This window comes from Lissotriton helveticus, chromosome 8 (assembly GCF_964261635.1).
Source record: "Lissotriton helveticus chromosome 8, aLisHel1.1, whole genome shotgun sequence".
Classification (NCBI taxonomy): Eukaryota; Metazoa; Chordata; class Amphibia; order Caudata; family Salamandridae; genus Lissotriton; species Lissotriton helveticus.
Genome location: NC_136069.1, coordinates 605,399,364 through 605,427,227, shown reverse-complemented (window position 1 = coordinate 605,427,227; position 27,864 = coordinate 605,399,364).

The following is a 27,864-nucleotide window of genomic DNA, read 5'->3' as shown; positions in this document are numbered from 1 at the left end:
AGATCTAGTGCACCTTAACTTTTGTTTTAATTTTTCGCTACATATAAAATGTTTTTCATGTGTTGATATCCCTTCCTCAGTAATACCTTAAAACATGAAAGTGATAGCAAACTTTTCACAATCAAGGCATGCACTTACTCAGGTATTGTTTGCTTCTAAGACCATTGTTGGTTGAATCCCACTGTAGATTTCAGTGTTAATATGAATTCCGCTAATTTTTGGAATTGGATGTAGTTAAATGAAAAAAAATAAACATTGTAACTTGAATGAAGAAGAAAATAGTATTCTCTAACAGTAATGATAATATACTTTACCTTTCAATGGTGATATTGTAATATTATATTTGGAAGACTACACTGAAACTTTTGTTAAACTGCATTATCAAATATATATATACCTGTAATTTTATTTGGCGAATACTGCAAAAGTCTAAATATAACAAGCATTTGCAATGCAATAGGTCTCGGATTTATGAGAGTTTGAGCTATTGACATTGCATACGACAATGCCTTTTATTTTTGTTTTCGTTTTTAAAACATAAATAGAAGGCATTGTGATTTACAATGCCAATAGCTTAAACTTGTGTAAATTCAAGACCTATTGCATTCTGTAACTTAAATCGAGTAGGAGACTCGGGATTCCATACAAGAGCATTTAACCACAGGTACACAGCTGTTGAAAGTATTACACCCCACATTGTCCTCTAGTAAGTAATATGCAGAGGAATTTAAAATTCCTCTATCTTTTAGGACAACTCCTGTGTGGTAGATGTTGGGTGTAAATTCGGACATCCATATACTGGTCTTGTTTACCAGGAATGCAGCCTTATCCGAGTACAAATATTAACTCACTCTATCAGCAGCTGAAGGCCCACAGACAGCAGGAGAGCTGGTACCCTGAGTGTCAGCACGGGGGTCGCATCAGTCCCAGGACCGAGTACAAATATTAACTCACTCTATCAGCAGCTGAAGGCCCACAGACAGCAGGAGAGCTGGTACCCTGAGTGTCAGCACGGGGGTCGCATCAGTCCCAGGACCGAGTACAAATATTAACTCACTCTATTAGCAGCTGAAGGCCCACAGACAGCAGGAGAGCTGGTACCCTGAGTGTCAGCACGGGGGTCGCATCAGTCCCAGGACACGGGGAGCCCCTTGTATCTACCGCCCTCGTTCTTTGCATCCTGTTTGCTGTGTTACAAACACTCCGATGATGCATATGACTAAAACATATTTTACTCAGTTCTCGCACACATCTGCATTTGTTGTTATCATTATTTTTAAATCTCAATGAATAAATACATTTTGGAAACAATTTCCCCCTCTAACCTAATGTCCTTCCAAAGCCTGCCTTCGATTTTTTTTTTACCCATTACAATAGTATTTTTTTCAAGACATCTCTAGACATAAATAACCCAAAACATAACTCAAGATGAGGCTGCAACGACAAACACTCCTTCTCTGTCAGGGAGGGTCGTCGGGCCTCCGTGGTGCCGAAAGACACTTTATAATGGAATTCTTGCTATAAGTTCTTTAATAAAATGTATGTTGGGATTGTTCATGTGCTGCTGTGAAACGGGCGAGTGAGAGAAGCAGCGAAAGAGCCTTAGATGCCGAACACGGCTCGGAGGCCGGATATTTACATTTAAACCAAAGATATTTACTTTGCAAAGACGAGTGTATGAAGGGGGGAGACAGTCAAACCCGGCCCGTGCCCGGCCCGAGGGGGGGCGATGGGCCCCTCGCCAGGCTCCCCCCGTCTGAAGACGCATCCTCCGAGGGCACTTGACCCCTGCCTTGTAATCTGTGGGCACACTGTGACCCCTCTGAACTGTGCTCGGTCTTTGCTTAAAAAAGATCTTCACATTTGAGGCCAGAGTGAGACCCAAATCCAGTGCAACAATCCCCCCATCCGGCAGCTGCAGGTGGTCCCTGGCGGACTCCAGCCGCCGGTCCCCGGGCAGAAGCTGGTGGTAAATGGTCTGGACGTGTGCCCACTTCCTCCAGAGCCAGCAGGCCACGTCGGGGTCGGAGAACCGCCGGAGCACCTTCAGCAGGCAGTTGGCCAGAGCGGAGGGCTTGCAGATCAGCCTGCAGCCGCAGGGGAAGCGCAGGGAGCGCTGCCATCTGGGTCAAGGGAACGCCTGAGGGGCGGGCACTGTAAAAACTGCGACCTGAACTGCACACGGACGCACGGCTAGGCGGGTGAGGCAACCACTTTCACACGGGGAGGGGGGGGGCGGAACGGACTCACGGGGAGGGGGGGGCGGAACGGACACACGGGGAGGGGGGAGGGAACGGCAACACTCACCTCGACTTCCTCCAGCGGCGGTCGGCCGCGTAATAGGAAAAACTAACAAAATAAAAAATAAACGAAACTCCGCCCACCGCCGCGATGACGACATCGCAGAGGCGGAGAGGGAAAAAATCACGGGAACGCCCCCGAATCTGGTCCGGCCTTTGACGGACAGATCCGGCTCCCAATGGCTAGCCTCCATTTATGGAGCTAGCCAATGGGAGGAGGGGGCGAGGAGGGGGCGGGATACCCGACCCAACAGAGAAACATAAGGATTTTGCAAGCGCATGCGTACTTCGTACGCATTGCCAGCAAAACCTAAAAAATGAGCGATTTCACTAATAGGTGGCGCAAATTACCATGAAGTTGAACTTCATGGTAATTTGCAAAAACTTTGAAAAATGCACTAAAGTTCCATTTTACACACACATGCCCTTGGGGCATGTGTGTGTGCAAGATGTACTCATATGCAGATTTCAGGGGTGCAACAGGGTGTTCTTTTGACACTCTGGCACCCTTGAAATTGCATTCTCAATTTGCGATTATCTAATTGAGAATCGCAATGTCTTCCCATTCGTTCCTATGGGCCTCTAGGTCCATAGGAATGAATGGGGAGGTATTCCTTAATTGCAACTCGCAATTTGTGACTCGCAATTAAGGAATGTATAGAAATCGCAATTTTTTAAGCGATTTCTACATGCATAGGCTTTAGCGATTCCTTAATTGCGATTCCTTAAAACTAGCAATTAAGAAATCGCAAAAGCCAACATTGATGCATGTGCCTGTATATGTTTTACAAACTAAGCACTGGCTTAGTGAATATTTGTGTTAAATGTCAGAGAATATTCATCTAGTGCCATGTTGCAAAACTTGCACCAACATTTATTAGCATTTTGAGCAGGGTATAAAGTCTAGAATAAATAGCCCAAGTGATGTGTATCCAGGGGCGTAACACAGGCCCACGCATCCCCCGCAGTGCGGGGGGGCCCTCAAGCTCAAGGGGGCCCTCTCAGCACTGCACTTCGGCCTGAGAGCTCCTAATAGAGTCCGGAGGGGGCCCCTCCACGTAGCTGGCAGGGGGGCCCCCTTCAATTATCGTTACGCCACTGTGTGTATCAGATGGTGCTCCCATTTTTCATAATTATATAGAAATTTGTATATAGGGCACTCTAGAAACAGAATTGTTTCTCATCTTTATTGAACCACGCAATAGTACTTATTTAACCAACCTCAAAAAAGAGAAAGACCAAGTCATGTATGAGAATTGTATTTTCCTCTTCGCTTGAGGGGCCCTTTAAACTTTTGGTAAGGCACACCTTGGAACCACATAGATGCCAACTGTACAACATTTTGGTTAAGGCAAGTTTTTATATTTAAATTATTTAAATGTAGGTGAGGCTTTAACTTTCTATTGCATAGAAAATGGCAACATGTACACTTCATGATTGTAACAAAAGCAAAGGTGTATATTTTTTAGTAACAAAAAAGCTGGGAGAACGACAGTCGGACTCTGCCATAGCAGGTCTGTTGACATTTATGGAAGGAGGCTGACAGACTACTGCGACATGCCCCGCCCTTCATGACCCAACCTTCCAATGGTAGGGACAACAGCATTTTTTAAAGCCAGGAAACAATCTCAAGTTTTTCAACTTATATATCGTATTTGATATTTATGTTTATGGGTAACTCCTTTGGTTTAACCCTAGAGCTTAATAAAAAAGTCCCAGTCAGATGTGAGTACTGTCAGATAAAAGTGGTTTGTCAGGCAAGTCCATTGTACCTGTCACACGATAACCAATCCACGTGCGTCGATATGCGCATTTTAAAGATTTTTATTTCTGTACTTTGCATTAGTGTTAATGATATCATGGAAAATGTCATCAAAAAAGTAGTTTTTGCATGAAATGTGTAACAGTTAAGGGAAAACACTGAGCGCATTTTGAAAGGCTGGTTGGAAATGATAAAAGGAGCATTTCTTTACCAACTGCAAATGTGCTGCCCACGCCGAACGTCACCTTCAACAACATGCTGTACTCGTGTTTCTTTTAAAAACACGTTGGAATCATGGTAGTGTTTCGTTGCTTTGCTCTAGTAATTGCTAAAAGTGATTGCGGCCTGCGAAGCAAGCAATATTTTGTGGTCACCCGGGGAGCGTGTTTAGTGAGGAGAGGCGAGCGTGTCGCGCGCTGGCCTGGCCCCGGCTTCTGTTCTGAGAGAAGTGGCTGTATTGTATTTCTTGACCTTTGTGGTTCCACTTGTCTGGCGTGGTTAGCGTATGCCACAGGCAATACAATTAGTGAAAGGAATCCGCAGGCCCGCACATGCACCTGCTTTACGGGGAGGGGCTGTGGCGGGGGCCGCGATCTAATCTCCTCAGACAGAGATTGTTTCCTAACGTTATTTCGGATAAATAAAGTGCAACAATTGTTCCAGAGAAATTACACATGTGAAACGAGAACTCGCTAAAAGTATGTAAGGGGTGCCAAAGTAAACAGTACACGTTGAGGCTTGCCTAGGCCGACTTTGCCCCTGTCAAGATGTCTGTCACAGAGACAGAGTTAAACACGAGCAATAAATAGAACAAGCACGAGCACGGAATCGAAACCGGCCGACGCGGGAATAGAAACCAGTGGTGCGCGCGCACCAGAGGAGCGGGGGCAAGGGAGCGCGATGACAAGCCGAGACGAGGTAGGAGATTTGTGTGTGTAAGGGGGGGTTCTGTGTGTGTATGCGCGGCGGGGGGGGGCCTGTATGTGTGTATGCGCGGCGGGGGGGCTGTATGTGTGTGTGTGTGTGTGTGTGTGTGTGTGTGTGTGCGTGTGAGTCTGCTTCCAAGGAGCCATGGGAGACAGGAGGCGCGCGACCTGGTCCCAGTTCCAAGGTTGCGCGTGCACCGCAATTGTCTGTCTCCCTTGACTCCTTGAAACCGAGAATGATTACAATAGAGTCTCGGAACGACAGATTGCTTCGCAATCTGTTCGCAGTTCCGAGACCTAAAAAAGGAAATATCAAACAAACCCCCCAAACAATGAAACATTTTCAAGAGGCTGCCCATCAGCACCAGACGCACCATCACCCAGGCCCTCGTCACGAGTCGCCAGGTCTATGGCAACACCCTCTACGTGGAGGTCACCTCACGGTTGCTGAACAGACTTCCAACCCTTCAAAACCCAGCATCCAGGCTCGTCCTCGACCTCCCGAGGCTGGCTCACATTACCCCTCACGTCAGATAACTTCAATGGCTCCCCGTCCACAAAAGGTGCGAGTTCAAAATGCTAACACATGCCTAGAGGACTATGCACAGCAAAGGACCAGCCAACCTTAACCACACGCTGAACTTCCACCAACCCACTCAGACAACTGTGCTCCTCTTCCCTCTCCCTCACCCACACTCCATGCTTCCACCGAAGCAGGAGGGGTGGCCGCGCCTTCTCCTACCTCGACGCCCAGACCTGGAATGACCTCCTCTGTCACCTCCGGACCTCCCCCAGCTTGCAGGGATTCAGAAACTATTTAAAGCCCTGGCTGTTTGACTGACGTCACCCAGCAGCAGCGACCCCCAGTGCCTGGAACCCTCATGGGTGATAAGCAGTGCTTTACAAATCCAGAATGATTGAATGTTAGGAATAGAATGAAGGTTTTATCACGTCTCCTGACCATCTGTGCCCACAAAGTATGTATCAGTCAGGCAATCCCAGTAGAAATTGATGTGGATAAGTGATTCAATTATTGCGCATTACCTGCCAGCTACCATGCAGAGAAGGAATGGTGATGTTGTGGTTATCCTGACTTGCATTCCCTAAGGTTCCAGGCAGCTCTAAGAGCCGTGTTTAATGGCCTACATGTGAAATACTGAAACAAGAACCTGCAGTGATGCGTCATCGGACTTCTAATTTTACAGCATTCTGCTGATTTTTCTCAGATGAAGCAGAAAAGATCATAACGTTAATCAAGTCACATTAGAAGCGATAGGGGATGTGAATCTCGTCAAAATAAAATGAGAAAGGCGCAGGTACATATTACAAAAATAGTTGTGCTGCCAAAGTCATCTTATTGCACTAGGCTCGACTTGATTCCTGGAGTCCTGTGAGTAGACAGAGGCAATGGTAGCCTGATTGGCCCCCTAGCCTACCGCTTAACGGAAAAATACCAAAGTGGCAGAATTACCTTGTTAGGTCTTGCTACTGCAACATTAAAGCACTGTCAAGACCAATGGAAAGGATGGAGTGGAGGCTGCAGGCAATGGACTTGAATCTGGATCTTGTTTCAAAATTACAAAACTTCATTAACTGGGTGTTAGCAGCAACTATAAGAAAAATATCCAACAAACCACATCTCCCATTGGGTTAAACGCATTTAATGCTTACCTCGAACAATGGATTCACATGTTCACTGTCAGTTGCTTAGCATATAAGTAGTGTCTTCCTTTCATGTATTTTACATAATTTTGAATGTACCTGTGTTTCTTTTCTTGGTATAACTTGTTTATTTTCTCTGCCACTGCTAAAGGGTAGGAAGGGACAATGAGTATGTGTTGCTTCACTTTTTTCTTTAAATCTTCTGTTTGTAATTAGGGGTCAGATGTACACACAATGCATTAGCTAAAAGTGGTTTGTGCACTAACTTTTAGTAAATCCAGCAGTATTTCGAAAACCGACCTATGTACTAGAAGGTCGGTTCACAAAATATCGAATCATAGTGGGTCACAATTAGACCTACTTCAGGAATATTAATGAGGTAGCCATTGGTTTTGATCCACTATGATTCGCACAGTGATGGTGGCCTGCTGGGGTCAGCAGACTACTGTCTGTGATTGCTTTCAAATAGCGATTTTTAAATGGAGATGGTTTTCTTTAGAGTAAAACAGAATGGGCCCGATACACAGAACTAACTTAAGACAAAATCCAAAACTTCCTACCTTTTTGGTATTTACAGAAGGCACTTACTCATTTTGGTATTCACAGAAGTTAGGAGTCCTAACTTTAGGACTCCTAAATGATTTCTGTGAATACCGAAAGTCTTAAAGTTAGGATTTTTCTCAGTTTAGGAGTAGTAAAGTTAGGAGTCCTAACTTTACTACTCCTAAACTGAGAAAAAACCTAACTTTAAGACTTTCGGTATTCACAGAAGGCATTTTGGAGTCCTAAACTGAGAAAAATCCTAACTTTAAGACTTTCGGTATTCACAGAAGGCATTTAGGAGTCCTAAAGTTAGGACTCCTAACTTTTCCACTCCTAAACTGAGAAAAATCCTAACTTTAAAACTTTCAGTATTCACAGAAGGCATTTAGGAGTCTTAAAGTTAGGACTCCTAACTTCTGTGAATACCGAAATGAGTAAGTGCCTTCTGTGAATACCAAAATGAGTAAGTGCCTTCTGTGAATACCAAAATTGTAGTAAGTTTAGGATTTTGTCTTAAGTTAGTTCTGTGAATCGGGCCCAATGGGTTTACAAAAAAATAGAAAGGTTTGTTAAAACTATTTCAAGATTAGGCATTGGTCTTACAAACCACTGCCTACCCCTAAAAACTTTTCTTAGACCATTCATAAAGCTAAAGTGGTTCACTGGGGCCCCCATCCGTTTGCATAGGAGTTACCACCTTCTTTGAGGAGTTGATAAAATATTAATGTTTTAGAAAGTTGGGGAAAAGACAAATAGACACGTAAACCAAAGAATCTACAAATAAGAATTTTTAGTGTGCATCCTCTGAGGCAGTACTACACCCCCACCCCCCGCCAGTATTAGACCAATAAACCTACTAGGACAAAATGTCTTAGACAGAGTCTGCACTACTCATGCGCTTAATTACTGCGTCATCAAAATAAACCACTGTGTTAAAAGTGCATACTACAGTAACACATAATCAACCAGCATTCACAAAACCTTGTAGACAAATTCATCAAACAACTGTGTGTGGTATCGTTGATTCATTCCTTCATGAATCTTTGTTTATTCATTTTGTGCTGGAGTTTTCTTGTATCAACAAAATGTCTTGCAATTGAACTTCATAAATTATGGGCTTAAAACACTTTATCCTATTTTTTAGAAAGTTGGAATTTTTTAGTTCATTTGATGCCTGAGCCGGTGTCCTGGGTCACATAACTGTGATTAGAGTGGCAGTTGGCCTTTTTATATTCCTCTCAGACAGAGATACAAAGGGGCACTTATTTCCTAAAAATGCTGTGTAAGTGAATAGTGCTGTCGCTCAAGTTCAAGCGCCAGGATGCCCTCTGGGTGACAGGTTTGCGCTCTATAAATACACTAAATAAATAAATAAATAAATAAACTAGGAGTTAGCAGGATGGGCCATACTGCCTGAATGGGTGTGTAGGAGCTGCTCCTGTTCCCTGCCTCACTTATTTTCCAATGTGCTGCCTCAGCACATTCACAAAGAACTTGACAGTAGCCTTTTGCACCCCAGGCCCCTTGGAGCCTATGCATGGAGGAACGAAATTCTAGAATGATCTGGGAGGCAGAAACTACAGAAGTTTCTCCCCCTTCAGAACTGGCATCAGGTGTAAAAATTAGACTCTAGGACCCACTTTTCAGTACACCCTGAACCTGAGGAGAACACTCTGAAGGCCTGGCTTGTACTCCAGAGGACTGCCTGCTGCTTGAAGTCTGGCTTGTACCCTCAGTGGACTTCCCTGCTGCTTGAAGTCTGACTTGTACACTCAGTGGACTTCCCTACTGCTTGAAGTCTGCCTTGTACCCTCAGAGGAGTGTCCTGCTGTGTGAGGCCTGCCTTGCTGCTTGAACCCAGGACTACCACAGTGACTCTAATGGCTAGTTTACTCACCTCCTGTTCTGAGCTACAGGGACACAAATAGCTCCAGCAAATTGAACCCTGGGCCCTGCCTGACATAAGTCCTACCCTCCAAATGTATTTCACCCAGTGTTGGACCCTTAAAAGTAAGGCTGAATGTGCACAAACAGCTAAAAACCAAACTTTGGGACTCAGAAAATGTTCTGCAAACAAACCTCTGAGAACCAACCAAAGACCAGGACCTACATACTCGCCGATTCACCCAAGGTGCATTGCTGGTCGGCTTGACTTCGTAGTAGCTTCCACTACATTCCACTCCCCATCAAAAAATCCTGTTCAGCAGCCCCCGCCACAAGCTTCATGGTGTCCTCATGAACTACAGCCTGCAACTCTGCCCCGTTGGAGAATTATGACTTCCAAAAAAGTGACAAAGTCCAAACGTAGACATCTTCACCACAACTTCATCCAGCGGCTCCCCAACTATGAACCCTCCCCTTCGGACACTTCACAGACATTTTTCTCAAGTTTCTGCTACATCCAAAGGTAAGTCGAGACCAGACCCAATCCACTGCTTTTATCCAAACCACGCTGCATTGCAATTGGCCATAACTTTCAACTTTGCGCTGGTCTTGTGCAAGCAGATGGCTGCGGTTGGCGCTTTGATCTTTTAGGGGCCAGTTTGTAATAAGGATTTTAAAAATTCATAGTTCCAGGTCTTAAATTGATTAATAAATATTTCTCTATTTTTCTAAATTGATGTGGGATTTTTCTTGTGTTGTGTCTTCACTTTATTATTATTTGTGTGCTGCATATATTCTGTATACATTATCTCTAAGTTAAGCATGACTGCTTTTGTGCCAAGCTATGAGAGGGTGAGGCCCTAGCTAATTTCATGACTTTTGTTGTTCACGGTGACTGGGGTTGTCGGCCATGCTTGGGAATGGTGCTCTTTCCCCTCAACCAAAAACCCAGTTTCATTCAGATGCCATTTTGAAGGCATTCTGCTAATTAGATGGTCAAAATTCTCACCTCTTTCCCCACCAGTAGCCAACCAAAAGCCTGTCTTGTCAGAAAGGGGTGGCTGTACTCGTTGTCAGATTTTGATATGGCCTATAACCATGGAAATATGGCAGTAGGCGGGTACTGCGGGCCCACTAACTCAGATTTAGCAGTGGCCACCATATTGCTCTTCCTGAGGGTCGGAGCATTGCCTGGGTTTCCATGAACATACATGGCAATCAGGAAGAAATCCTAGAGAATCTGGGTGCATAAAGTTGGAGTTAGCTGTGGTGACCCCTGCCAAGACCCTGGGATGTCCCAGTAATTCATAGGTTACCGGAGGTGCCAAACATCTGGAAATTCCTTGGAACTTTATGCTGGCATCAAAAGTATGGGACTTCTGTCTTTTGTTGACAGAAGTAAGGTTCTGTTATTGACCATTGTATCATGGTCTAACTGTTTGTTATCAAGAAGAGACAACAGTAAATCAGGTTTTATTGTATTTGTTTGGAAGGCCACAGTTTATTTTCCTTGCTGTTACTCATTTTTTTAATAACATTTACACATCTAACAAGGTCTTTTCCATCACACATTTGATATGTGGTGCCATGTGTGTGACTCCCGCTGCTAAGGAAAGGACATGGGACTGACACACAAAGCCTATGGAGGGACCCTGAGTAAAACTATATTTTTGTGCATCTAAGTGAATATTTGAAGTCCCCAAAACAAAACAATTTATGTAGTGAAATTCATGATCTGCAGAAACAGGATTTGAGAAGCTTAACAAAGCATCTATGAGGGCAAATAATCCAAGAGTATGGTGAATTTTACACTGCCTTAAATTTAGGGTCATAGCATACATGCTTGAAGGGAGCAAAGCATAGTACACTCTTAAATCCCTAGGCAAACATCTTGCAAATAGTTCCCCACATTGGTGAAGGCAGGAGTAAGTGTAATTCAATTCAAGTTGTAAGGTCACTGGTAATAAGATACCCTAGGAAGACAGCCATCAAATGAATCTCCTGTGCAAAATACAACCATTCCTTTACATATTAAATACTCAATGACCATTCATGCCATTTTCATCTCATACAATTATTGGGGAAGTGCTCAACACCCAAGTCATTGAACTCCAAGCTATCTTCCATGCAACTGCCTACAAAATCAATGCAGGAAAAAATGAGATAAACTTTTACTTAAACTCAGAAGCATATGCTGGTTCCCCTTCCCGGTCACACACACAATTGCAGTTCAAGTTCATCATTCTTCAATTAAGAAGTGTTACAAATGCAAAGCACTAACTATCTAGCTAAAAAAACTCTTTCAGTGGGTGGACTTGCATACATCATAGCAGCAACACGCTAAACCTAGAAATACCCAAATAAACCTAGAACTACCCAGAACAAAAAAGGAGTCCTTGTGTTCTGTTTTTCCACTGTCCTGGATCGAGGCCTCGTGTTGAGGACAGAAACAAGTCCTTGCAGGTCATGGGAGAGTATAATGATAGACAAATACATATCGGTTATGACTTGCACATGTTGGTGATGATCTGTAGGCCATGTTTTAGAGATATTGCTGCAAGCTCTACTTGAGAAGGTGTCATGGGCTCTTTTTTCATTGTCCCCTTCGCAAGGCAGTCTCCTTTCATTTCAATACGTCTGTGCATACTGTAATTTCTGCTACCAGTTTAGGTCTGCCCAGTTGTATTGTAGCGGTTCTCTGTCATGGTAGGTGTACGCCCTGATGTGTGTTTTCATACGTTTTTGTAGTCATGCCTTTTGTATGTATGGCCATGAATGAATATAATTGTATTCTTCACGGCTATGCAGTCTGTCAATGTATCACAGAGCGTATGTACTGTTTAGTTGCAATGCAAATACCACTGGCCAGGTGAGAGGAGTGCAAACAATGGTTGCATGTGCCATGGTTAATTGATGTACAGGTATCGCTTGTGTTAGAAATGGGATTTCTTGTTGGCTAGGGTATGCACCTAAGACAGGCAGAGCCCACCACTCTAGTCAAGGTAAGAGAGTTTTTTTTATGTCATTAAAACTTTATTTGGGTTATAACAACCATAAAAGTATACACTATACATTTATAAAACTTTATAAAAACACGAAATCTAAAAATTTATAAAATTGCGATTCAGTCTTTTCCCGGAGGATAACCCCGACAACTTTGTTTCTAACAGTATCCTCCTGGGATGTTAAAATCAAGGGTAAACATGAGAAAACATATCTGACTAGGCCTTCCAAACACAATACATACATTAAAGTACAATCTCGATAACATACGCCTAAACCTCTGTATTCTGGAGAAACCCCCTAACTCGGATCACGTATTTCCCCAAAGCGCAGGCTATATCCAGGTTTCCCATCCCCACCAGGAGCTTTGCAGCTTGCTTCCTATTCGTAATCCTGTAATTTTTGAATAACGGGCCCAAAATCTCCTTACGTTTATCAAGGGTCCTCCTACAGTCTAATAAAACATGAGTAATGTCACAGGTGGAACCTAATGTACATGTGCAATTGCCATTACTATTAATCATGAGGTTTTTAACCCTGGTATTTACATAGCAGGGATTTACACCCATTCTCAGTTTTAAAACCTCTCTTCTTAATTGCTGATTCGGCAACCTATCCAAGTACGGGTAGGGATGATCTTCTGAAGTCCATACTTGGATCATATGGGACACCGATATTTTTTGCCGAAGGTACTCATGATCACATATACGGGACACATCCGCTCCCAATAACCGTAGTTCTTTTTTGCCTATATTGGTGTGTCCTAACTGGGTATCTAGTTCTATTCCTAACTTCCCATAAGCTTCCTTTAATGAGAGTCTTGCTTCTTTAGCCCAAGATAACTCACTGGAGGCAATTTCCTCTCTACACCACTGTGATATTTTTCTGGGCGCCTCCCCTGTCTCCAGATGCTGCCAAAACCTTATTAGTGCCATCCTGGTTGTAATTGCCCAGGAAGTGACTCCCATCACCAATCTTGCTGCCTGAACCATAGCTGATTTAGGCAACGAGAATAAGCTTTTCAGGATCATACCCTCCTCTTTATCCCAACCTTTTTTCCCACTGAGGAGGAGAACCTCTGATCCATACAGGAATTGCGCGGGGACCAATGCCAGGTATGCCTTTATAACCGGCCCATCTGACAAGTCTCCGTAAAAGCTATTAAACCTTTTTAAGCCCTTTATAGAAGCTGTTGCCCTAATTTTTAAAGCTTCCAGATGGGTGGTCCAATTCAAGTTACTCGTGAACCATACTCCCAAATATCTACATTCCGTTACCCTCTCATGAAGTTCCGTACCCAAATACCAGGGGAACCGGGTCTTACTTTTGCCGAAACATAGAATTTTGGTCTTCTCCATATTTACTACCAGTTTTTTATTTAAGCAGTATTTATGGAACATATCTAGTTTCCTCTGCAGGCCTATCTCCATCCGGTCCATGATCACCAGATCGTCTGCATCAAGCAGACAGGATATATGGTTACCCCCTAGCTTTGGGCTCGCCCCTCTAACCTCTTTTAGATTCCGAGGTAGGTCCGCTATAAACAGAGAAAAAAGCAACGGGGCCAATACGCACCCCTGCCTCAGGCCATTTCCAATCTGGATCCTACCAGATAATCCACCCTCCTCATCCAGGACTACCTGGGCTCAGTTGTCTGTATGCAAGGCCTGGATAAGGGCTAACAGGTCTGCATGTAACTTATAGCCTTTCAAGGTAGACCATAGTTGCTCCCTGCTTACAAGATCAAATGCCGCGCGGAAGTCCACAAAACAGCAAAACAGGTTACCCCTTTGCTCTATAGACTTCCGCGCTACCGCCCAGAGGGCAAAGCAATGGTCCACAGTTGAATGACCTTCTTTAAAACCCCCCTGTTCAGGAGGTACTATACCATTATCTTCAGCCCAATCTTTTAGCAACCCCAAAATAATTTTAGAGAAAACTTTTTCCCCAATGTCCAAGAGATTTATCAGGCGATAATTTTTGGGGGCGTTTACATCACCTTTTTTGTGTATGGGTCTAATGATGGCCCCTTTCCAGCTCTCTGGTAACGTTCCTGTTTTTAGTATACTTAAAAACGTCTTTGCAAACAAATCCGCCCACCAATCTATATTTGTTTTTATAATGATGGCGGGTGGATTTTCTGGGCCAGCAGCTCGTGTTAAGTTTAAGGTGGCTATCACAATTTTAATGTGACCTAGGGAGAACTGCTCCATTACTTCTTCCCTCACTCCTTGCCAACTAGATGGTAGTATTGCCTCCTTCCTTGGCCAATTGCCGTAGATCTCCTCAAGGTAGATTACCCACTTATCCTCTGGAACAGAACATTGCATGGACCCTGCTGTTTTCCCTGTACATTCCTGTATCAGTTTCCAGAAGCCTTTGACATTTATTTCTTCAATTGCCACTAATAGGCTCTTCCAGCAATTTTCATTAAAAGATCTTTTTTTGTCTCTAATTAATGCCCTATATTTTATCCTTAGTTTCTTAAGGGCTCGATGTTCTAATTCATTATAGCTACGCCTGAGGCTTCTTTCACTCTTTCTAGTAGCGGCCTTTGCTTTACGGCAATCTGCATCAAACCATGGGTTACTAGTAGCATGTAATGGGAGTTTCGTTGTCAAACTGTGCTTCCCCTGTTTAATGTTTATTCCGAGGCATTCTACAAGTTGTCTTATCATATCCTCATACCAGGGTAACTCTTCCCCTTTTACTAGGTTTTCTAAGTCAGCTACTATCTGAAGGTCCTTCAGTTTGTTTAGATGTTCTTCACTTATCCGAGTTGTAAGTCGCTTGGGATATTCAACCTCAACATTCAACACCTTCTGTCTTGGCAGAGCCTTATTTACAAACATTTCTAACAATAATGGGAAATGATCGCTGCCCTCTACTTGAAGTATTTCAAAATGTTGAATTGAGTGGAAGCACCAGGCCTGAATAAAAACATAGTCAATCGGGCACAATTGCTGTCCTATTTTAAATGTCCGCTTAGCGGGCCGATCTCCTTCTTTCCTACCATTCACACAAACCAGACCCATGGCCCCCATCAGCCGTCCAAGCTCCACGTCCTGATTTGAGAGCTCGGTGCTGATGAACATTGCAGGCTCTATGTTATACGCTTTTAGTATGTGACTATTCCAGGCATCCGTTTTTAGGGGATTCAATCTATGATTAAAATCCCCCAAAATTAAAATCACATCTCCTGGGTAGAGTTCTTGTAAGTTCTCTAAATCCTTTTTTAAACGATCCAGCTCTGCTTTATACTCATGTTTTTCCCCTTTCTGTATGTACACGTTGATGATACCAAAACCTTCACCCCTTGTGTTGTTATTTAGGATTTACACTCTGCTCCCCAATGCCCAGATACATGTTAAGTCGAGATGGAGGATATCTCTCACTATCCTTGTGGAGACCAGCGTCATCTGACCACCTAACGCCCTACCCATTTTATTCTTTCTTGCAGGTTTTATGTTACTGACAAAACCTTCCGTAACGGGGGTTTCGTCGCACAGCCATGTCTCCTGTAGGCACAAGATATCGGTCTTTCCGAGGAGATTTCTGAAAATCTCTTGAGGCCATATTATTTTGTAGCCATTAATATTCTAAGACAAGATACGCAGGCTATGCGACGACCCAATTTCCTAATCGATGTTACTTAAATTCCCCTCCTCCTCCTGGTCTAAGTAAGCCAGCTATCTATACATGTTCCCATCCAAGACATCTTCCTCCCCACCCCAACTTTTTGGGAACAATTGTAATTGCCAGGCCTTCCTTGTTACTCCGTCCAGATGAAATAATTGTTATTTGCCGTTCTCCCAGCCCTGCATGGTTTCTAAGAAATTTGTGCCCTTGGTTATCCATTTTCAGGTCCTCTCTCTTTACTAATCTAATTCCTTCTCTTAAGAACTCGGCTTCCACTTTTTCCAATGCGACTTTTATCATAGCTGAGTGGAGGAGGACCTTTGTTATTTCTTCACCTTTAGCATTACCCAAAAACCCCACTTCTTTTAAATCCTCAGTACTGACATATTTTAGGCTGGGGCATTTAGTGAATGAGAATAGTAACTGCGAGCGGTTTAGGGGTTTTAATTTCTTACCCCATTTCCCCCCATTTCCCTGACCCATTGGTTCTAGGTATAGCCAGGTGTCCACAATCCTGGGTGCCTGTAAAGACTTATGGCTTTCCTCTGGGCTTTTATTCCTTCTCTTCAAGTTACTTTCTACTCTACCAGCATACATCCAATTATTCACCGGGGATAAGTTACTGGGCCCTGCCTCAGTGGACGTTTCTATTTCCCATATAGGTTCTAACCCCTCTTTTCTCCCCCTTGGCATCCTCTTAGCGGCCCTTGCATTCTTGGCCACGCATTTACCTTGGACCCAACATGATTTTTCCTGGGGACCAGGGGTGCTTGCCCCAGTGTCTACTGGGGTTACATTATCCATTTCTACTCTCCCTGCCTTGTACCTGGGCCTGAGGTCATGGGGTGCCTGTTTTCTGTTCACCTGTTGTGCAACCAGTCTGACCCGTTGGACCTTTTTCCCTATTCTCCTCTTCAAGCAGCGCCTACTTTCACCATATCTCCTTATGATCATGGGACAGCGTGAGATATATACAGTGGGCTCCTCCTCATTTGGTGTATTTGTCCTTGTTGTTTCTCCCACCTCGTCAGCTTTGTTCTCTACAGGTCTTACAAGGGATGGCATTTGGACTTTAATCTGCATCAATTCCCCAATTATGTTATTAAACTGCTTACTATGGGTTTTTAAAATTTCGTTATTCACCACTGAAACCTCTAGGATTCCTTGTAAAGTTTTCTTGAGCATCAGCATAACCCCAAGCATTGATGAGCTTGAGGTACCCATCACCTCCAAACTATTCACGGGTAGGCCGTATGAAGCGGACAGATGCGCTTCCACTTGTTTTGATGTCACTGATATATCTCTGTAAAATTTTGAGGTTTTTGTTTTTGGCATAAGGCTGAAGAAATTGTGTTAGGTGACACAAGGTCGAAGAAATTGTGTTAGCTGAAAAACAATTTGATGTGACGCAAGGTCGAAGAAAAGTTGTTAGAAAGTAGAGTTTTCTTTAAAAAAAAATAAAAAATAAAAAATAGGGGGGTGTTGAAATTTTTAGAAAATGTTAGAAATTTTTAATTTTTGATTTTTGTTTTCTTTGCAAGGCTCTTTTTAATAGAGGAAAGATGCCTTATACTTACACTAACACTAATTCTAGATGCTCCATTTTAAGGAGATGTTGTAAAATGTCTTCTATTTGTGTAATCTTAATAATCTTGCTTTGGTTAATTTTAGCTGTCATTTTCCCTTTTGGGATTGATAAGGAGATTTATAAAGCTAATATGACGAGTAAAGCTATGTCTAAACAAGATAATCATGATGTAAAAAGCAAAACTAATAGAGTTATTGAGCACAAACCAGAGATCCACCAAGATAGATCTGTTGGTGATTTTTCTAGCAATACTTTTTCAAGGCTTTTGGCTGAATATGTAAAAGTTATGGAAGTCAAGGATTGTTATATATGTGTAAAATTGCCTGCTTCTGTTTCGGAGGGAGTAACATATAATATGCTTCCTCTTACTTATGGCATAACCTGCAGTGTGATAGCTAATTTATTTGATCAGACTGGTCATTTAGAATATTACTATTCGAGTCATGACGAAATCTTTGCCAACTTAAAAATTGACAAGAGCTTAAACAAGCATAAACAAGCAAAACAGATGAGGGAATTCTTCTTCGGCAGCTTCTCTCTCGGGTGTAAATCACTCTGATTTTCATTTTCATTTTCTTTTTCTTTCTCTTCCCCCCCCCTCTCCCTCTGAGTCTTGGCTTAATGCTGATTGAAATAGCCGTGGGGAGGAAGACAGCCGAGGTACTATTGGGATATTAGCAATGTAAAAATTTGTCTGGTTCAGGGAATCAGCGTCTGATACCACGATCTCAGTCAATTTTGGGGACTCCTCCGCTTTTGACTTCTTCTGGTGTCTCCTTTTCTTTAAAATGCTTACCAAAGAAGTCTTTAATAGATTTTGAGACTGTGGAGCCACCCTTTCCACCTGCACTCTTAGCGGACATCGGCCCCTTTTGTTTAGTTGTACTTGAGGGTGCTGTTGACACCAGTACAGATGTTATATTTCTGGTAGGTGTCATGATCGCAGTTTCCAAGTCAGTGGGAAGATCTATTATGTCCTCTACTCCTTCTCTTGTATTTCCTGGGAGTTTTGAGTTCTTAGATGCTTTCCGACGTTTATTCTTTCCTAATGCCATGTCTTTAAGTTCTCCCTCTCCGCTTACTTACTTCCAAGGGAGCAGAGACTTTCCAGGCTGTTTTCCTTCACTTTTTCCTTCGCTTTTCTAGGTGTACTACAGCCACCTCTGGAATTACCTCTTTGCTAGAGACCCTCAACTATAATTTTTTGTTTTTTTGTTATCCACTTACCTCTGTCCTGTGGGCCCCCTTTCTGCCGCTCTCTATGCCTCCACCACCTTTTCTTCCTTTCCTCAGTCTTTTCAGGGCCACAAGCATCCAATCTTAATTGGCTCCCTTGTATTTTGCAGATTATAGGTCCAGGGGGCACTATCCTCCCCCTAACCTGCTAATGGCGACCTCCAGCAACCTCCAGCAACCTCCGGACACCAGATGGCGCCCAAAATGCCCAGGGACTACTGTCTCCCCTGTGGCGTCTCCTTTGCTCCGTGCCAACGGGGGACAATGAGGACAATGAGGACGACACTCGGTCCGAATCCTAGGCGACCACACTGTGTGACGTCCTGTGCTGCGCCACTGACTCCGCCGAAATCAACGCGGAACAACAAGCAAACAATGAGGCTGAACTCCAGGAGGACGAACCCCCAGGCACCGTGTGGCGTCCCGTGCAATGCAATGCCGCTGACACCGCCGAAGCTGACCCGGAACCGGAAGCCTGGAAGCAATGACGACGACGATGAAGGTGGAAGGTGGGAGGGAACAGAAAGACGAGCCTCGGCACACAGGTACAGAGGAGTTGAGTAGCGAGGTAGTAAGAGAGTTACACACCCCTGCTCACCTCCTTGGTAGCTTGGCAGAAGCAGCCAGGCTTATTCCAGAGGCAATGCGTAAAGTGTTTGCACAACAGACACAAACACATGTGACACAATAAATACACAACAACAGAATCCGCACAGTATTATATAAAAATAAGTTTCTGTATTGCATAGACCAAAACAACAGAAACCAATAATCACTTTGCCAACTAAACAACTGCTATAACACCTCAGTTAGTGCAATAAGATAAAGACTTATATGTTGCACACGTTAAAAAAACACCATCACTGCACATACAAGGCCAATCCTGAAATACTACTCATTATCCTATCAGTGCAAGGTAACAATGACAAATATAACATCAGGGCATGAAATGTCGCAGTTAGGTTAGGGGGAGACAACACATGAATCCCAAGAATCACAGGTATCACTAAATACCGACAAAACCACATAGGATGCAGTCAATACCTGGCTGTAGAGCATCTCTGCCTCTATTATATGTGATGCAGTAATTTGGCCTTCCCTGTATACCGCAGAAGTGGTGCCCCTATCACATTAACATGCAGGCAAGGCGCTTGCTACCTTCAGAGGGGCTCCAGCTACCTGGACGGCCCTTGTCAGGTTATTGCCAAAAGTGAAGCAGGATAGCATCCAGCTGCAAAGAACGCATTGAAATCCTTAGGACTGCCGAGCCTTACTTTAAACAAAACCGGTGTGGCCCCAATATGAGTTTTGTGGTCCAGCTGGAGTCTGGCAAGAATAGAAGCACTCGAAGCTGTAGACCATGAGGGAAGCTCCACCCCCACAGGGACCGATATCAGTAAACCTCAAGGGCATCTTACAGGCACGCTGGGTTGGGCCCAATCACTCGGGGTTCGGGCTCGCAAAAGCCTAGCACACGCAATAGTGCTGATGTGTGACAGTACCTTCTGATCATGGCAGCACCCACTGGGCGGTGAGCCACTCTGCTATATGGTTGGAATGCCTTTCTTTTAGGCGCTAGCAAGATACATTGAGGCTGCACACACTGGTGCTATTACGAGCAGGAGTGTTGACAAGCCAAGTGAAGGGCTGCGCTGAAGGCTGATAATCTCGTAGTGCCCACATGCACTTCCACACCGCTTGAATAGATCACTGGGGATTGCTGAAACACAAAGCGCACACCACACGCTTCTTAAAACAGGATGCGCTGTTCCAGACAACTTACTTTTGGGAAAGGGGAAGGTTCCACATGCCCCTTCCCAGCAAATGCTCACCCCATTAACTGGCATGGATGAGGGGCATAAACAGCACTCTTTGGAGAGCACTGGGGGGCATGCAAGCAGAACGGTAGGCAGCAGGCCAGCACATAAGGTTCTTGTAGGTAAAGAGCCAGCCCTTCCAGTAGGTCAGCACACCAAGGTAGTCAGTCCAATGGCGGTTCTTCCTGGCAGCACATAAATCTTCTTGTGCAGTATGTAGAGCCAGCAGCATCTGGTTACAAGTCCCACACAGTGTCTAAAATGCATAGGGGTCAGAGCACCTGTACTTCCCCTCAAATTGTCTTTGATGTGGAGGTAACTTCAAAACTTAAAAGTGCACAACACCCCATTCAATCCCAGCTCTGGCTCCAGACATCAGTAGAGGTTAAACAAGGCCTTTGTGTGAGGTCAGGCCCCAGCCTTTATAAATGTAAGCATACCCCACATCTACCACAACTACCAGGACATGCCGCACAATTAAGACACATGTACTACCTTTTACATATACAGCACCCTACCCATAGGGCTATCTAGGGCCTACCTTAGGGGTGACCTACATGTAGTAAAAGAGGAGTTTCAGGCTTGGCAAGTAACTTTAAATGCCATGTTACCGTGGCAGTAAACTGCGCACACAGGCCATGCGGTGGCAAGCCTGAGACAGGTTTGAAATACTACTTCTATGGGTGGCTCAAACAGCGCTGCAGGCACACTAATAGCATTTCATTCACAGGCCCTGGGTATATGGGATACCACTGAACAAGGGACTTACAGTTAAATTGAATATGCCAAACAAGTGTAGACCAATCACACCAAGTTTAAAGGAGAAAGCACATGCACTTTAGCACTGAATAGCAGTGGAAAAGTGCTCAGAGTCCTAACGCCAACAAAAACAGGCCAGAAAAAATACAGGTGGAAAGCAAAACATTTGGTGATAACCCTGCAAAAAGGGCCAGGTCCAACAGCTTTTGATTCCATATTTTAATTGTGCGGTACTTTAGTATGAGCCCCTTTGCAGTATGCTTTGCCCACTTTAATTGATTCAAAACTGTATTGCACTTGTTTCCACTTGGGGCAGAATACCCATATTTGAAGTTTTATGGAATGGTGTAGTGCTCATGGTGGTGTGTTTTTAGCAATATATCTTTCTGTTGCATCCAGGGTACTAGATATCTAAGTGTTGGCTTTGCATACATTACTCCTACTATTTGACATCTGTATTTTTTTCTTAATTAACACAGCGACTGAGTTGTGGATTCAAAAGTAATTTTGCTGATTGCAACTTCGAATCCGATGTGATTGTACACCTTTTTTGATCTGATTCATTGCCTTTATTTTCCTTTTTTTCCTTATTTTCATTTTCCACATAACGGCTCTTTTTTGATTTACTTTGAAGGGACACCTCTGATCCACAACCTTTCCTCAACTACAGACCTATTTTTACGCATAAGGCCATTATCTCCAGTATGTTCTTCTCTGAATCCCTTCAAGGCAAAAAATGAAGATACAAAGTCATCAATACCATAATGTTTGCCTTGCTTCCTAGAATAAATTGTGTGTAAATTATTTGCTATATGTGTCTAATGGGACTCGTAGGTGTAATACATGGAAATAGCAAGCTCAAAATAATCTATGTTATTGTCTTCCCCATGTCCCAGTTTTGGTGTTTCTCACAAAACATGTTTCCTTTTTGAAATTTTTTATTTAAACAATTCTAAATAACATCTAATGCAGCCTAGTAGCAGTGGTGGCCGGTTATTTTAGCAGGGTGTGGTCGGGGATATATGCTCACATATACACTCAATTACACCCATGCATTCACTCATGCGCACACACACATTCACAACATTCACTCTCCAAAGTGCACATACATACATACATTCATACATACAAGCTTGCACCAAACATCAAAAACAAATCTTGCCTTCACTACAGCTTTCTGAGAAGGAAGCCTCGGGGGTCCCAGGAGGGTTGGGACTGCTGCCTACCCTCATTGGCTGACCTAAGGTCAGCCAATGAGGGAAGGCAGCAGTCCCACACTTATCAGAAAGTGGAGGGGGTCAGTGAGACTTGCGACTCCACCCCACTCTGTGAAGAAGTGTCACTGATTGACACTTGGTCCTGGGCACTTCACAGCTTAAAACTGAATCTCCCTGGTCCAAGGCAATCAGTGAAACTCACCCTCATCATGAGGGGGATGGCATTGAGGCACTTTTGCCAAGCTGAGGAGGTCATGGCCACAGGATTGTGAAATTCTCAGCCTGGCAAAGCTCAGCTCAGGCAGTCAGAAGCCAGCACATTTAGCACATGTCTAGCTCCTGGCTGCCTGACCTGAAAAAGAAGAGTGTCTGTCAGGCTGACCTTAGTTCAGCTTGACAGCCACTCTTTTGTCAGGGAAAAAGGTGGGGCTGTGGCGCAAATGCCACTATGAAAGGGGCCGCGGTTGCCCAGAAGACCTTTAAATACTCTCCATTCTTTCAGGGATACCACAGTTTTGTGTTATGCAGTCACAAAAGGTTTGTCGTTCATGCTATTGTATATTGTTGCAGACAGATGTTTATTCATGACACCAGAATTAGTGATTAAAGTAAATAATCTGTAATCAACACAGTCTGTTATTACTGTCAAGCTATATTCCAATCAAATTTTTTAATTTCTTTACAGTCTCCAGCACGTACATTCCACATTGCTTTTCATGGCAGTGTTTATTGTCTAGAGATATGCATTACACACCCTTACTGTGAACTGCAACCCAAATGTAACTCCTTATACATACTGTACATGATGATAAAATATTCCATGTGCACATAAACGCCTACAAATTGTTTGCTGATCCTTACAGTCAGGAAGCCTTTGGCTGGCAACAGTTGTGCTAAAGAAAGGCTCTAAAACATGCGATAAGATATGATCAGGAACGGTAAGATAAGATAAGACAGGATAAGATAAGGTAAGATAAGGTAAGATAAGATAAGAAAGGAAAAGAAAAGAAAATATAACGTAACATAGCGTACCGCAACATAGCAATGTATTGTAACGCAATGTAACATAACATATAACATATTGTAGCATATCATAGCTTAAAGCATCAGCATTGACCTAACCTTGACATCATCCTAAAGCCAATGTTGTAGTCGAACATTGAGAGACTATACTTTGATACCGCAGCACCACATTTTTCAGTGTCCTTGTCCCTAATTCTTGATGGAATGTAACTCAGGTTGGCCAATTTGGCACCAGAAACATATGCTTACTTAGTATCGCTCAGGTACGTTTTTAATATGTGGACTGGGAAAGAGGATAAAGGGAAGGCACTAACCACTGGTTTTTGAAGCCATTGTATTACCAGCACATATGTAAAGCACTGTTGCTAGGTGTCAAAGAAGAGTGTTTACGTAACATGGATACCCCTACTCTACATTAAAGGTTTGGGCTGGAGAGGGAAAGAGGTATTACAGGAGGGATGGTGAACTACAGCTTGATAGAGGTGAAGGTGGAGCCACAGGGAGGAATTTGATATGGGCAGCATAAGAAGAAAGTGGAGTGTATGATGACAGAGGGGTGTAAGATGATTTCTTATAGAGCTCCTAATGAGGTTGATTTTATCAGAGAACTAAAAGGCAAGTGAGTGGAAGAGTTATTGGCTGGATTTATGGTAGAGAAGGGGGAGATAAATGTGTTGAGCAGCAGTTGCGAATGAATTTGGGGTGAGATGATGAGGTTGCAATAGCAATTTGATGACACCAGGATCAGTGAAGTTGTAAGACCGTGAGTAGGTAAGCAGGGTCTTGTTAGTTTGAGATTTAATCATTTAGTTGAGGTGAATGCACAGCTGTGCTTGAGATCTAATATCTAGAGTGAAGTAAAGAAACCAGGTCGTTGTTAATGTAATCAACATAGTTGGGATAGAGTCTGATGGTATGATGGAGTTAGGCTTGTTGGGGTGTGGAAAAGTAAATTTTGCCATGTTATATGTGCCTACGTGTTCCCCATTTTATGTCATATGTGCATGATCAATATGCATGTATTCCCTTCTGATCGATTAAAGACGCAATTACAGTTGTGTCCATCTCTAGTATGCCAGTTTCCAGTTTTCGTGAATACAACGAATATCAGGCCTATGTAAAGCTACGTTGCCACATTTCACAGTGTGCACGTTAATTCATTGAATTGTCCCCGTTTCTAGGCCTCAAAAGGGCCCGGACTCAGATTCAGCTCCTGTTTCCTGAACCCTCTCCAAGGAGCGATACAGCCCCCACCTGTATCCCTGACCCTTAGCTTACTTTCTTGCCTCGCAGTGCCCGGCTCGGCCTGGCTCTGCCTCCCAGTCTGCCAAGAGTATGTTATGTTTCTAGTTATCAGTCCAACCCTCCTTCTCTGCATTCCTAAGCTACTGAATCGCATCAATAGTTTCCGTCATGGTCTAGCCTTTATGTCTCCATGTAAGAGAAATACTGTATTAATATTCATAGAATATCACTAGCACACGCACTACATATAGAATTATGCATGCACCAGTCTTAAAGTCTATTAGCCTTTGCCCTGATAACTTTTGGATTCTATCAACATGTACTATAAACACCAGATACTAGATATGCCTAGGTACATGTCGCTCTGACCCTCCAGACTTTAGTCTCCTCTTCTAGCGCAGAAGTCATAGCCCCCCAGTTTTCCCTGGTAACACGTCATTGCCAGTTTACGCGCACCACTAGGTTAGAGGTCCCAGCTGCTCAGGTAGCCCCCTCCATGTTTCCGCCCCGTTTATGACATATTCTGTTACGTTTGCATCACATGTCTATGTATACGCCCTGTACACACCTCTTGTTACACCCACTTTATGCCTTATCTTTCGCGACTGCTACAAACTCCGCCTACTGCTACGCCTACTGTATTGAATGTAATGTATTTTGTTTAACTATAAATATTGTGCACTGTTATTAAAAGTTATGCGCATCATTCCCAGATCCTGCCCGGCAGCTGCCGGGCCCTGCCATCCTATTCCCATGCAGGCTGTCCTGTTCCTGTCCTTTTATGCCTGATTAAAAGCCTGTACACTCCAGCTACCTCGAATCTTGACTCTTATTTATTGAGCTATCTGTTTATAGAGTATCCTGAAAAATAGAACCGGTAATTAATTATTTATTTACCACATAATGGCGCCCGAACAGGGTCTTGCCCTTTCCCCACGCGCCGGAGAAGCCACGCAGGCCCCCTGATCCTCTGCAGCCGTGACGGAACCATACCGTGCACGTGCAGATATTTCTGCTTCAAGTATCCCTCAGGCCCACGGAGGAGACGGAGGTTGCGGTCCAGCGTCCAGACGAGGCGGTGGAGGAACGCGGCGAGTCCCGACCAGAGCCCAAGCCGAGAGTCCAAGGTCCGAGGTATCCGGAGGCCCACCTGTAACTGAAGTCCGAAGTTCGTCCGTCCGTCGTCGTAGCAGTCCAGTCCAGTCCGAGGCCTTCCGTTCTTGCTGCCCGGTGAGTACCGTTGCTGGGGTAGTATCTAGAAAGGGTCAAAGTAATTTGTCACTGGTCCGTGGGTTTGGGTACACAGATCCAACACGAAGTGTCCACCTAGGTGGATGCGGGTCCTGACGTGTCTCTTTATGGGACCGGTAAGTTTCGTGCTGTTTTAGCAGTGCATCCAGTCATTCTAGTAAAGTTTCTGTTCTAGTAAGTTCTGTTCTCGAGAAATTTATGTGTTCTGTTTTCAGTATTTCAGGTAATATTCTGTCCAAACTGTTATTTTAAATGTTATTTCATGTGTCTTCAATGTCGTGGTATGAGTGATTTGTTTTCTTAAAGTTATTATTGTGTTTATCGTGTATTGTATTGTGTCCAGATTCCAGTCTTAGTTATGCCTCTGTTCACGAAGTTACGCCAGTTAAGAACTAGAAAAGGTCTGCTCGAAGAAGCAGTTCCTGTCCCGCCTAGGGACAGTCCAGGTCATTTTATGTATCATAAGCATGGCATAAGTGCCATATTATATCTAGACTTATGGGTGGAGTACACCAAAGAATTAGAAGAAAAGTATAGATGGCCCATGTCAGGTACATGGGATGCCGAGTGTATCATGCGAGTAGAAGAAGCATTATGGAAAAAGAAATCCAGACAGTCCCAGAAAGATGCCATCGAGTTATGGCTCAAAGAATCTCATAAAAGAACCGAAAAAGAAATCAGAAAGTCAGAATTAAGTAGAGAATCCTCAGAAAGAGCCCAAGAAAGGGAATTGACCGAAATAGGTGAACGAGTTAAAACTGAACAGTCAGACAGACAGAGAAATGCCCTTATTAAGGGTATGTATCCTCTTCTTGCCGAGGGCTTGCCGAAAGCAACCCCGGAAGCACCATGTAATTTTCCGCCGCCATTAGTTCCGATTAAGCTACGTCACAAACCGACCGCAGCTGATATTTTTCTCTCGTCCTATTTGGACGACACAGTCCCAGAATATGCAAATCCTGTTCCGCCAGCTCCTGTAAATAATGTAATTCCTGTTCCTCCAGCCACCGGGGCACCCGTTGCAGCACCTGTTACGGTACCCCCGGTCCAGCCTACAGTACATGTACCCGCTACATCAGTCACTCTGCCAGCACGTACGATACCCGTCGACGATTCTAGTTTAGGGGCCTCGGGAGGAGGTCCTCCTGGTACCCCGCCCCAACACAGACGTGTGACATTTCTCGAGCTACATGCCCGAGCGTTACAGCGGTCACCCAAAAATCAGTCAGTTGCAGATATCAAACGAGCTCTTACAGAATGCCGTTATGATCCAGTCCCAGGCGATGATGGTATGGTCCTGTATTCATTGCGTGTAAGACGGGTGACCGAGTATTTGGACACCCTACCGAATATGAAGGAATATCTAGACAGAATATATCGTTTCATCCGTACAGGAGTAGATCCAGAAAGTATTGGCGAGGCCATGTCTCAAAGGAAAGCCGAGATCCAGCTCATGCTTTTAAAGTTTCTAATTAATTGTTTGATAAGAGAACAAGATTATCCGGATAAAGATCCGGAAGAAATGAAAGTCCTGACCAGGTGGAGTGACCATATAGCCGAGGGAAGACACAAGACACTAGCTAGTATAGAGAGTATGTACAAGAAAATTCGTAAAGAAATAATAAAGTTACACGAGAAACGAGAAGCATTACAAGCAACCGAGAAAGAAGACAACTCTTCTACTGAAGAGGTAGACGACGAGAATCCCACCAGAATAGCGTATGTAGGTAGAATTAGACTTCCCGACCGACATTCACGCCTAGAACACAAGAAAGTTTTTCCTCCTCCAGCACCAGAACAAGGTTCTCTCGAGCAAGTATTTCAAGCTACCGATCACATTCTGAAATCACGAATCGGTTATAGTGAACTTAGTACCATGCATGAACAAGAACTAGCCCGATCAGCAGTCCGATGGACTACTGATTCTACCACTTTTCCAGATGAAATAGTGGCACAAATGTTTCTGAAACTGCCCCCAGCCGAGCAGCGACTGGTGGGTATGTATATGA